Below are 12,784 nucleotides of genomic sequence, written 5' to 3'. Positions count from 1 at the left end.
ACATGCAAGATAAAAAAATGGGGTATGTAGAAGGGTTTGCCTTAAAACACATTGGCAAATAGATTTATTTGAATTATTAGGTACAAAATGAAAGCATCACTGATAATAATGACTGTTGGACACTGCCATTAAATAGATTATAAAAAATTCTCTGGATATTTATACACAATTAAAATTTCCTACATCTAAAACTACAAAATAATTTTTTGTGAATCATTTATACTTTAAGAAATGTTTATGTAATTCTCACCATTCATCTGCACATGAATTGTTGCCTGTCCTTACTTTATGTTTGTAGTTTGTGTCAGAGAATATCCATCACTGTGAAAAAAAAATCATAAACATTATTACGTTGATGAGAGAACTGCTCCAAACAGAAAAGATGTGTGTTATTTTATTGAGCAGCAGATAATGGAATGGTATCATTCTTCCCACCACTGAAACTTGTGTTCACTTAAATGTTATTTGTTCTTGTCTTATTTCTCTGTCTGCAAAGTTACAGCCTTATCTACTGTTTTAGGCCAAATATAAGCAGCACTATTAATTTTGAAAGGGAGGTGGAGGGAAAGAAAAAAAATCTAGTGAAGAAAAATTTGTCCCAATACCCATTTACAAAAACTGTTCACATTATGGTTGACCTTAATTACATTTTTTGATATAATTAAGTAGATAAATTACACAGGATTACAAACTTTCTAATCAATCTCAACATCTCTATTAACTATTGGCATTCGTTTATCACTGTCAGTATACTGTTCATTCTTCTCTTAGAATATATTGTCCTAGCGTATTCTTTTTGCTCCCTGTTTCTTTATCTGTTTGACCTTCAGAATTTCCAGGTAATATTGCTAAAAGCTTTTTCTTAATCTATAAATCATATAACTTCACATTTCTTAACCCAATTCTCTAAAATAAATCATAGGATAGGTATTGCCTTGGGTGTTCTTACAATTCTCCTGCACCCACATCTTTTCAGAATTTGACTTCTACCAATTTTTCCATTGAATTGAGACAACATATTGCAACTATGATTTATTAAACAAATTGTTTGGTAATCATTATGTCTGTTAGCACCTGCCTTCTTCGGAGTAGGGGTTCCTATGTGTTTCTTAATACATTACATTAACACTTGTTCCATGATCATGAGTACAACATTTCATAATGATGTGGTACTTGAAGCCTGAGGTTATTTTGCCTGTTTCATATGTCTTGCATAGTAGGTATGATAGTTTTGGCATGGCTGGATCTCCCAAATATTTCAGTAATTCAGAGGATATGCAGCCCATTTTCTGACATCATTCATATAAGGAGGATGACCTTAATAGCATAACATTTCCATTTCCCTTGCAGAACATAATTTGGCAAGATCACAGGAAACATGAAAGACTTATTATTCTTATTTGATTCTACTATAACTAATAGTTAATGAGTTTATATATTGCTTGCTCTATGGCAGTCTTTAATGAAACCAAAATTAGCAGCTGTTATTCCCAGAAAGAAACTAACATTATATTATAAGCTACATTTTAAAGAATTTCAAAGAACAATCTGAGGATGAAAATGGGTCAATAACTATGGGCCAGTTGCTTACTTCTGTTTTTGTAAATGTGTATTATAAGGGGTGATGAAAGTTTCCATTTGAGTGTGTAGCTGCACCACATATGTAGTCTGGCATGACCCAGGTGTGGGTATGTGTTCAAGCAAAGACATTTAGGTAAGGGTTTAGGGTGGCATTCATGCCTTTCTTATGTGTGTGGGGTAAATTCAGAAAGGTGAACTGTGTTGATGTTGTTATCAAATGCTTCCAGAAAGAACCAATAATCCTTTTCTTGGCTGCTGAAGGACAAACACCAGTAGATGTCCATCAGAGAATGAAGAAAGTGTATGGGGCAGCATGACTTTTGAGAATGACTGTTGTGAATCGTGCACCAAGTTCCATACCGTTGCCTTATGACAATGACCATCATCATACCACAAATACCAATAGATCTAGCAGGCATGGAATAATGTGCCCAAGACAGTACTTGCCACTTGTATCACTGACTCCATGCCAGAGCTAGTACCTGCACTGCTGCCTCTGGAGACTACATAAAGCGCTAATATAGGTATTCCAGTACAGATTAATATGTGGTCCCCAAGAACTGCCAGTCATTTATCTGTCAAGACAGTCATTTCATGTACTTCTTATATATTGTTTTACCAATAAATGTTGAGTGAACTGGTAAACCCTAAAAGAAGGTTTTCCTTTTCCAACCTCAGCAGCATATGTTGACTATTAACCCTCAAACAGGTGCACTTGTGTAGTAAGTGCACCATCCACAAATAACATTGTATTGTACTGTTCCATTATTGCTTTATAATTGAGTGTCCATATCTATTCCTCCAATATTACTGTACCTCACAGAGTGCTAAACAGTACTGTCATGCAGACAAGAAACTGTGGTAGTATACAATAAACAGAAAGCCAGGTGAGAAAAAAATTTATAATCTGTGCAAGAAAATGACACAGATTCCAAGCTAGTGGTGCAGTCCCACAACGAGGCCATTGTTTAAGAGATAATTAGCAATTCAATATGTAATTGGCTGGGTTCTTATGCAAATGTGCTGATTAATACATAGAGTGGGTCATTACTGTGAGGCAACAGTCATACCCAGCAATAGTGATATAATGAAAGTTTATTTTATTAGTGTTTAATTAAATAGTGATTTAGCTCATATGATCTAAGTTTATTTTATCATTGTTTTAGAAAACTAAGGTTAAACTGTGATTTTGCTCATACATGTTTACCTCAGTAACACAAAAACAGCGATTCTTTAAATGTGTACAAAGTATGCCACACTCCAGCTTGTGTTATAAAAAATGGTGCACATGCTCCAGGGTTAAAGACAGGCTTATGCTTTTATGCCCCAATTGGCAGTACCTGGTTAGAACCTAACTCACATGAAACATTTTTTGAATCTCTGTTAGAGTGGGAACTCTACCTTCCCTAATACAATGTGTTTTGGCAGTTTATGTAAACACCTGCACAAAAAGAGTAGCTCAACATAGAAAACAATATTAAGATAAGTCTCCATTAACCCCGATTCTTAATCACAAAACACTATTCAGTTATTAACAGTCCTCTATGCACTGACTGACTAACTGATTTGTTTACACATCATGTTCTTAAGTGTGTGTTTTTACTATTTCAGAACAAAGCCTTTGCTCAGAAGTTTAAATACTTTAGCAATCTTCTCTCTTTCAATGAGCCTGTCTTCAGCTCAGTGCCTGTTCTAAATGCTGAGCAGCAGACTATCCTTTCCACATTGTGGTTATCCTGTCCTGAGCCATTTTTAGATGCTTAGGAACTTCCTATATGGAGCCTCATCCAGTAAACACCTGTTTATCACTACTTCTGGTACACACAAGTCATATTTATTTGTTTGTGTATTTAAGGGTTAAGGTGTTAGCAGTGAACAAATTATAAGCTAGTTCCAATTATTTTTCTAGTTGGTATTCTCCTGGCATGGATTTGTTTGGGCTTTTTATCAATAGACTTTCCAGCCAGTATCCCAGTTTTTAAGAGTCCTCCAACATATCAAGTAATTTGTTTATGTAATTCAAGAACAGAAGTAAGCCAACCACTGAATGATACAGAACACCATATTTATCGCTTCCCTCTCTGAATTTAAACTACTTTCTGTTGTATATGCTAGTGAATGTATGTTTTCTGTTGTTAAGATAGACTCCATTCATGAAAAGTGAATGTCTGTACTGCCATGCCACTTCAATCTGCCTGCTACTTTTATGAAACTCACAAATGAAAAGCCTTGGCAGTATTACAGAAAAGTCAACTACATAATTTCTCTTGTTCAATTCTATTTGAACAGAGTTTGAGAAAATTACATATTCCTTTTTTCACAGAGAAGCCATTTTGGGTTCCAAACTGGATGGTTGAATAGTCTGTTGTAAGTCACCTTCCCAAAAGTGAGTGGAAGGAAAATGGAAATGAAATTCTGGATGTGATTATTCATATTCAAAATCTACTGACCACAAGATCCATTTATTAACATCATAAATGAAATTCTTCCTGTAGTATGTAGTACTGCATAAAGAGGCTAGAACTTAATGAAGCACACTGCAAGGATCAGAGATTCAAAATATGTACCAGAGGGGCTGCAAGCAGAAATCATTCACACTGGATGTATGCACAAGTTCAGCCATTCTAAGTTAGCTGACTGATGCACCACAAAACCTAGAGTGCATGGAAGAGTATCGGAGGATTACCCACAGATGGATAGTAGAATCAAACACCAACACACAGAATCATTAATCGGGAGAAATTTTCCACATATACACATGGTCACCATACTTCTAAAAGAATGAGCCCAAGCAGTTGCTCATATAACATTCCAGCAGCATACATATTCAGGTCACATCATTGGCTGATTGCCAAAAATCACTTAGATTGTGTAAATTTACAAACACTGAAATAATTTAGAATAAAAATTCATTAAGCTCAGGGGAAAAAGATGTACTGATTGTGTATAACCATGACAAGACAGATTTGAACTTTATGGCACATAGTTGGCTGATGGTCAAAACCCAATCACACATCACAAAGGAAGCACCACTAAAAGTAGGAAAAATGGTACATAAAATGCAATTTGCAGATAGCAGGAAATGGAAACTGAATGCAAGTAATATCCTCACCTTTGCAAAACAGAGTGCCACAAGATACCAAGTTTAATGGCTATTCTATTGAGACAAAGCAAAATTGATGGAGCTTCATAAAATTTATAGTAACCAAACTCATGAAAGTGATGCATTACCTTCTCAAAGAAATATTCAGGTTAGCTGAAATCACAAAACAAAATAATTTAACAAAATACTTTTTCCATGATGCCAGAGTATGTTTGTCTTTTACCAGGTCCCAACAAGCAGTGCTGAGTTCCTTGTTCAGAGCCTGCATTTACCTTTGGCAAGTCGAGGAGGGTGGAGGGGGCAGGGAGGAGCGGAGGGGAGAACCACTGTCAAACTAGGCATTTGGGCCTAGTGAAATGGGACATCTGCTCCCTGTGATGACCAGTGTCTAATTCTACTTCAAACTGTCTAAAGATTAGATTGGCACCACAAGCCTACAACTCAACAAAAACATCCAGATACATTGGATTGAATTTCAAATTGCTAGTCTCTTTCCAATTATGCACACCCATACACACATCAGGAAACAATGTACAGGAAAGCAGACAGCATAAAAATAAATCAATAACTCAGGCTTACTCTCCTTTACCAGAGATTGTGTGAGTGATGTTACAATGAAACAACAAAAAACAGAGAAAGTAGTCACTGTCAGCATGCTTAGGCACAAGTTGGGCTTAACTTTTATGAACGTGGTCCTTACTGACTTGTTTCACTTAGTTCATCAACTGCTTGTAAAGGTACCAAGTCTACTTTAAATTCTAGTACTTCAGCTGAAACACCATTGTAACCAGAATGGCTAATGGCTCTTAGTCATATAATGATTTTGTGATCTGTGTAATGGATGATTTAACAAAATTTGTTGCAAGCCATCATTGTGCACCAGGAACATAATGAGAATGATGAGACATGGAATTGCTACAACCTGAGTTCTCTTTGTAGAGTCTGTGAACAATTTACTGTGAAAGGCAAACTACTACTCCATTATTTTGCAAACTGCAACAACTGTTCCAGTTTCATTATTCTGATTCACAAATTATCATATTGTTACATTATTCTTTTTTCTTTTCTCCTTGATTTTTCTCTTCTTGGTTTAATCAAGAAATCAGTGTCTTAATTTCTCTCTGAAGTACTTTGTTCCAGAAAAACATGTAATGGTTTACAATCTGGTTTTCTTTTATGAGCAAGATATAAACAGATACTAACTTTTAATGTCGGTCAGTTTCTACTCACAGTATTTATGTAGCTGTTGCCTTCATTGTCCATACTCTGAGTTCACCTCTGGCAATCCATACAGATCTCTGCTGCATTATCAGGACTTCTGCTGACTAATTCTGTCCATTACACATTCCCTAAGAAGTGCTGTGAACCACAATAAAACAAGAAGCACAAAAAACGTGTAAGATTTGGTCTTGGATTTTCAGCTACAGTTGGAAAGAATTAAAAGAATTTAGTAGCTGTTTATTTAAATTCAGTGTGTCTCACTGCTGCTGTGATCTTGGAGTTCAGTATCATTTGCCCTACTGAAGTAATTCATCTTGTGCCTACTAATGCTTGTAATTGTCCTTCACCTATTCTTGGAAATGTAATTGCATAGTGCAGTGCTCCTGCCTTTTTGATGATATACTGAAGAATTTTGCAATACTAATGTCATGTATTTTTAACTCTAATTATTGAAAGAGCTCTCTTCTTAGTAAAAGATCTTATATTGCATATATTCTCACCATTTATCTCCATTATCACTGTAATTGTCACTTCCCCATTGTAGAGGAAAACTGGATTCATAGTGTTAGAATATTTTAAGAGAATGACTAAATTTCTCATGTATCATGCCCTTTGTTAAATTTCTTCCCATTTTTCATGCCATGAATTTTCCCTGAATAATGGAACTGAGTAGCCACATCCTCTTCCTCAAATTACACACACAGGAATGCAATGCTAACATGAATCCATCTAGGTGGATCTGATCAATTTCTATGGCTTACAAATAATAATCTGTTATGTGTGGCACATTTGTAGGAATACTTCCAGATTTTTTTAAATTTTCTTTGGTGATGTGAGATGCTTACTGCTCTTTCTTCAGAAGGTTGTTATGTTTTGGTAAGAGGGTCAATATGTCTTAGGTTGTTGCACTTTGTGCTGTTGAAGATACTGTTTTCTGTTTCTTCATTGATTGATTGCTGAGAAGCCACCTCAAAAATTTTTGAAATTATAGAGACTGATCAGATAGTATCGTGGCTATTATGAGTGTTTCTAGAAACTAGTTGTGTAAGTAATCTCCCTGAAGCCCTGCATTTTCATGTATGACAGAACAGCTTGTCTTATTACTCGGAGTGAGACAATCTTCACATCTGAGTGTGCAGCATTCACACCCATGTGCTTGATGTCATCATCAATTTATAGTTGACTTTAAAGTCCTAACTATTCCCAGAACGCCCAACAAACACTATATGATCTTCTTTACCAGGGTCTTTGCTCATAGACCCTAAATCACAGGTAACATCACTGAGCCTTACAGTTGGTATGCAACGCTAGCCATCTGCTATTCCCTTCCCAGGGAGTTTTGTACTAGTTCACACATTCCCCTCTAATGACTGCTCTCTTGCAGAAAGTCTGTATTGGTTTTTGAACCCTCTGATTGACTAAAGTGTACAATCAATATGAAGAGAGTGCAAGCACTGGTTCATGAATAGCTGTGATATAAAAACTAGATTTTTCTTTGTATTGTATGATATGACTTACGTTCTTATGCTCTTTGGTAATTATTATGGTGTGTGATGGATGAGTATTCTATGTACAGCCAGTAAATACAATCAAGTGTTGACTGCTATCATAGTTATGTGTATCATAAGTTGATGCTGAATTCCGCTAAAGTGGTGACCTCATACTGAACAATATGGAGCATTCTCTTCAATCGTGCACACAACACAATGTAGTGCCACAAATCACCATCTGCAAGCAACACCATGCCAGACAGCTGCTCAGAGTATCAGCACAGGCTCAAGCAATGGCAACAAGAACTAAAACATAAAAAATTTACCTTTCTGGCCTACAAGAGCACAACTTCGGTCAACAAAAGTGGAGACCATTTTTTGATTACATGGCCTAGTCTCTGATAAGGAACAGTTTACATTGATTATATCACAGTTGGAGTTAAATGTGATCGAACAACTAAGCAGTGTTTTACATCGACAATCTTATTCTGTGTTTAAAGAAGCTGTAGTCCAGTGTTCTGTGCTATTGTCAGTATAAAAGTTACAAAAAATTATTGAGAGTGGAGCATGTGCCAGTGATTCCCCATCCCAAGTACTTTGCTCATTACGTGCAATGGTGGGTAACAAACTGCTACTGGAACAGTCTTTAAAAATTTTCTGGCGTCAAAGATTTCTACAAGACATGGGGTTCTTTGTGCTTTTACATATCTCTCCCTTGACAAATTGGAACACAAAGTGGATGCAGTCATGATTGCATGCACAGATAATACACAATGTGCCACTGTGAATGAGGTTATGGTGGGAGACCCAGAACCACGCATTGTGACCATAGCTGCAGCAGGAAAACCCAATGTGCATACTGCAGCAGCACAGATTCAAGGCTTACAGGCAGAGCCATTTATGCGGCAGTTGATGAAGAAATTAGCCAGACTAAATGAAAGACTAATGGGCATGCTCACAATGATGGGGTTCCAGGTAAGAACAATCAGTGACACAGAAAGTGGTGTTGGTACCACAGGCATTTTATCAATGCAGTGAGGCAGTGCACAAACCCCTGCCCATACCCAAATGGGAGTGACAGGTGGCAATAGGTGTGCACACTCATCAGGATTTATAGCTGTGCCTAAAAGGCAGAAAACATGCAATGGTATCAGCTGTTATGGATTCCACTTGATTATATATCAAAGACAGAAAGTCTGGTGCACATTACCTAGAATACACTGGTTGAGAAATCGGTGTTTGAATGACTCTTGCAAAAATGAAGATGTTCCTTCTATCACAGCTGCCAACTTTTCTACAATCAGGACATATGAGAAGAAAAAACTAACTCTAGAACTGAGTGACAACTTCTGCCCTACATGGACATTTGACATTGCTGAAGTGACTGGGCCAATTTTAGGAGTTGATTTTCTCCGACTTTTTCAGTAGGCCAGATTTAGTGCATTGGTGCTCAGTGCAAATACCTCTCTTTCCCAAACTCATGACAACATCAGAATGCAAACTGCATGACTCCACCACTTATGGCCAAGAGATGATGCCTCCCCACATCTTCTGCATCGGTTACATGACAGGAAAAATCACTATTGCTAGAATGTAGTGTACACACGTGTGTTATGCAAGAAGACACCAGACACACATTTACATGAAATACTTGGGCACTTGGAGCTGAGGTAGACCTACAAGGTACTTGAAACACAAATATCTCAGATACAAGGTCTGCTTCTGTGGAAAGGTCAACCACTTTTTAATTAAAAGACGAGAATGCTAAACTGTGAAGGAAAATTGCAAAAAGAGTTGGATTTCACATGTGAAAAACTATGGCTGTGCTGCACTGCTGTGGCCATAGATGGTGGCTGAGCTGCTTCCCCCTCTTCCTTCTCCAAGAGCACGCAATGACCTCGGCCAACACCTGTTGCATGAGCTTCCTGCACTGTTGGATCTGGTGCTGGCCAAGAGCAACAGAAGTCATTCCACTCAACATTTTATTAGGACAACACCAGCTCAGTCGTGGTTTTCAGACTTTGGTACTTGTGTCCCTGTAAATTATCAGCAGCAAAACAGGAATTTGATAAAGTGATCACTGACAGAGCCATATTGATATCACAATAGCAAATAGTAAAGAAGAAAAACAGATCTTGGAGAATCTGCGAAGGCTACAGGGGTTTCTCCAGATCAGTATTTAGTGCCTCATAGAGCCGACTTTAATGGTAATCTAGAAGGTGTTTGTTGTTTCAGTGTTGTTGGCTGTTGACTGCACAAACTAGGCAGCATTTCAAGCACAAAGTCCTGAACAGCCTTCCATTTGTGTTCTGCCACATGGATGACACAATAGCATTCTCAAAAACTAATGAGAAGCACACTAAGTGTGTGTGTGGTTTGAGGTTTTCGGGCGCTAAAAAGCATGGTCATCAGCGCCCAAACGCATAGAAACGGGAACACGTGCGGTGAAGGGACGAAGACGGACACCAAACAAGGAGAATGGCTAAAAGACACAGACCTGATGCAGTTCCAAATCCTCACATACAGAGGCAAAACAAGAGGAGGAGAAACGCACTAAAAAAAGGAAAGGAAACACAAGGAAAAGAGAACAGAAATCGAAGTGAAACAAGTGGGTAATCGTGACTGGCAGACCTCTTACCTAAAACATGGCTGAGCCAGTCACCCAGCAGCACATTAAAATCCTCTCCCTAAAATCCAAGGCAACAAATTGGACAGAACACAAAACCGTAAGACCTTAACCACAGTCGTTGCGTCGTCTTGCAAGATAGAGGGCAAATCCGGTGGCAAGGAAACCACTGCCCTCTGGTCAGAGAATAAGACACTAAGCACCTGTATACTTTGTTCCAAAGACTAGAGTGCTGTGGTGTTATGGTTAAGGAGGACAAATGTGTTTTTGCAATAGAAGATGTAGGGTTCCTTGCCTACATTGTATCATACTATAGTATCTTGCCACTTCCCAAAAAGAGACAGATATTGTAAACATGACCACCTCCTTCTACATTTAAAGGCTTTAGGCATTTTTTGTGGATGTCATACTATTATAGAAGACACTTACCACATTTTCAGAGTTGCTAACTGGAGGCCGGCCGAAGTGGCCGTGCGGTTAAAGGCGCTGCAGTCTGGAACCGCAAGACCGCTACGGTCGCTGGTTCGAGTCCTGCCTCGGGCATGGATGTTTGTGATGTCCTTAGGTTAGTTAGGTTTAACTAGTTCTAAGTTCTAGGGGACTAATGACCTCAGCAGTTGAGTCCCATAGTGCTCAGAGCCATTTGAACCATTTGCTAACTGGAAAAAACATATCCAGCTGCAGGAAGGTTTCATGCAGTCCTGAACCTACATCTACATATAGTGAGCTATAAAAATTCATTGGTTATTGCTACACTGTTCGTACATCCTGTTTAGAATGCACCAATCAATTTGTGGGCTGACACAAGTCAGACAGCATTGGGAATGGTGTTAAAGCATGTCACAGCAAAATGGCAACCTCTGGCTTTCTTTCCCAAACCCTGTTGATACAGCAGAAACAATGGCGTGCATTTGACAGTAAACTCCTAACCATGTATCTACCTGTTAAAGATTTCTGACAATTCTTAGAGGGTCTGGTACGGTATTTACAGTTTTCACAGACCATAAACTCCTGACTTTCATATTCCAATATATTACTGATCTCAACTCACCATGTCAGATTTGACAAGCAGAATTCATTGCCCAAGTTTCCTCAGATGTGCAACACGTTGCAGGCCAGGATTACATTGTGGCTGACTGCTTGTCACACAACTGTGTGACATTTACTGTCATTAACTGGGCTGAAGTAGCAGCAGAACACAATATGGACAACTTCCTTTAGCAGCATTGGGCTGATCCTGCATTGACAGGCCTTTGCCTTGAGCACCTGCCAACAACATAAGACAAGGGATTTGGTGCAACACTTGAGGAACCAAATTATATCCATTTATCCCAGCAAAGTGGTGACACCTGGTGTTGGAGACCTTTCATAATGTAGTACAACTGGGAATAAGAGCTACTGCTAAGTTAATACTAGACAGAGTTGTTTGGCTGGGAGTACAGAAGATTGCCATCAATGGGTTCAATGTTGCAAGTGATGTCAAGGTTGTAAGATCTCTTGCCACAACTTTACTCTGGTGGATGACTTCCCCTCCCCTTCAGGGAGAGTCTCGTATTTGGATATTGTATGTCCTCTTCCCCCTTCAGAAGGCTTTTGCTTTCTAGTTACCATGATAGATAATTCAACAGGTGGCCCAAGGCTGTCTCAGTACTGGATATTTCAGCAGTGTCAGTGCAGACACATACAAACTACAAACTACCATCTTGCCAGCAACAGGATGGTAAAGCATATGCACCACCCCCTGAAAGCTGCCTTGACCTGTTGTGCAGAATCCTGGGTGACAGCACTACAATCAGTACTTCTAGGCCTCCTCACACTAATTAAAGATGACTCAGGGTGTTCCTCTGCCCAATTAGACTGTGGAGAGCAACTGAAGATACTGGGTAGTTTTTCTCACTCTCTTCTCTTCCAGTCTATTGGTCAGGGAATATGCCATATTTTTACACACCCTACATACTCGTGTGCAACTCCTCAAACCTACTGATCTGTCATGCACAGAGACAAAAAATTTTCTCCCAGGAAGACTTGTTCAAATTGGAGGTTGTTTGGATAAAAGACAACACTGCTGGACCTCCTTTCCCCTCCATGTATGTGATTTTTTTAAGGCCATTGACAGGGGTGACAAAACATTTCTGGTTGAAAAAACGTTAAACAAGACACAGTGTCAGTTGACCACCTCAAGCCAGTACATGACGATGCCTGACCAGATGAACCGTGTAATGAAAGAGCCCAGCTGTTATATTCCCCTTATGACTTGTCAGAGAAAGATACTCACATTCATCTTCTTGAACACATGAAGAACCTGATTGTGTTTATCTGGTCTGGCAGATAAGTGCTTTGTTGATACCTCATCGTTTGAGAAGGGAGCAGCTCTCTAGCTGAGAGACTAACAGACCATGTGAGTAAACACATTACACACATGAGCTGCTAAGCTACAGCTCTCCCAAAAGGAAGAGCTGACGTGGTGGACTAAAATGGACAATCGAAATGGAATTAGTGAAAGCAATGATTCATGAACAGCTGTGATATAAAAACTAGATTATCTTCATATAGGACAATATGACTTGCATTCTTTGGTAATTACTGTGGTGTTGTCTTTCCTATTGTGTGTGTTGGATGAGTATTCTGTATGTAGTAACTAAATACAATAAAGTGTTGACTGCTATCATAGTCATATGTATTACAAGTGGATGCTGAAATACCTAATGTATTAGCCTTAATTTGCTCTTTTTCTCTCTGCATTGTCCTTAGGTAGACTGTTTA

The 12,784-nt window shown here is 38.6% G+C and overlaps 1 protein-coding gene across 1 annotated transcript in view; it reads left to right on the top strand.

The window, feature by feature from the left end:
* LOC124616388 (anillin-like) overlaps positions 1 to 12,784 on the top strand; it is a 110,351-nt gene that overhangs the window by 64,992 nt on the left and 32,575 nt on the right. The gene's annotated exons all lie outside the window — the stretch shown is intronic.

This window comes from Schistocerca americana, chromosome 5, assembly GCF_021461395.2.
Source record: "Schistocerca americana isolate TAMUIC-IGC-003095 chromosome 5, iqSchAmer2.1, whole genome shotgun sequence".
NCBI lineage: Eukaryota > Metazoa > Arthropoda > Insecta > Orthoptera > Acrididae > Schistocerca > Schistocerca americana.
The sequence above is the reverse complement of the archived record's forward strand: the minus strand, read 5'-3'. Positions and strand labels throughout refer to the sequence as shown.